Consider the following 1,364-nt stretch of genomic DNA (forward strand, 5'->3'; position numbering starts at 1 on the left):
AAAAAATAAATAAATAAAAAATAAAATAAAATCTTGGATTTTCCAAAGGATTGCTACCTCACATTTTGGAAGGAAAGAAGAAAAAGGGATGGGAAGTTTGAAGTTATCTGACGTTATGGACATGACTTAATTCAGAAAGTGTAACAAATTTTTGTCAGGCTCTAAAAGAATATTAAAGAAGAAATAATCATTTAATCATATTCATGAAAATATACTTCAATAAAAAATGAGGTCCTAAACATATGTAATTTCAGAACTGGAGACTTTTTCTTTGTTAAAAGGGATGGTATAATTGAATTTTTCCTGATACATTCATTTCATAACTATGAAGATTCCCTAAATCAGACTTCACAAGTTTATACTGGAGAGAACCTAGAAATGACCGTTATTTAAAATACTCTTAAGGAAGAAAGGCTTAAGGTTTTTATAAATGTATATTAAACTTTCAGTTTTCATTATAATGTTATGACTTATCTTTGTGGCTGTGAAAAAAATTTTTAAAAGGGATAAAATGTATATGCCATGCTATATTAAAAACAACCAAATTTGAAGGAGCAAATTATTGTTTGATCCAGGAAATTTATATGAAACAAAATAATTTGAATATTTTAGCCACATAAGATGCTTCATTTCAATTGTGTTATATAATATAGAGTTTGTAATAAGTGAATGAAAATTTAGTGGATAGTTCATATTTTTCCTTTAAACTAGGACATGTTGCTTATCATAATTTGTATTTAAACTGCAGATGAATAAAGACCCTTGATTTTTCTTTTTTCATTCGGTGTTCATAAGACATTGCTCTAATTTAGTAGTAGACTGTTTTCATCAATTTGATTCCAGAGTTCTAAATTATTTAAAATTACTGGATAAGTGAACAGTCTATTACATCATGAAGAAATTTCCTTTTGTGAATGATTTCAGTAGGTCATACAGAGTAATTGTTTACAATCATTTGATTCATTAAATCAATTCCTAAGTAATGAAGTTTCTTGATATTTTTGACAAACAGACTGAAATATACTGATGTAATATATATACACCTTATGTTTAACATGTTTCAAAATTAATAGGAAATAAAATCTATATTTGTTATTACCAAATACTGGGCAAAATATAAATACAGGTTTATAATTAAACATTCACAAAACAATTACGTATTTCCCCATGTATAATACGCTCCCATGTATATGACGCATCTTAATTTTGGGGCCCGAAATTTGCTAAAAAATATTGCATAAAGTTAATTGAACTCAAGTTTTATTCATCATAAAATTCATACAACTCACTGTCAAAACTCGCAACCATTAGCTTGTCCTCCTCTGTGTTTGATGACGAATCACTGTCTTCATATATTGCCTCGT

The sequence above is a fragment of the Hipposideros armiger genome, unplaced genomic scaffold (genome assembly GCF_001890085.2).
Source record: "Hipposideros armiger isolate ML-2016 unplaced genomic scaffold, ASM189008v1 scaffold_552, whole genome shotgun sequence".
NCBI lineage: Eukaryota > Metazoa > Chordata > Mammalia > Chiroptera > Hipposideridae > Hipposideros > Hipposideros armiger.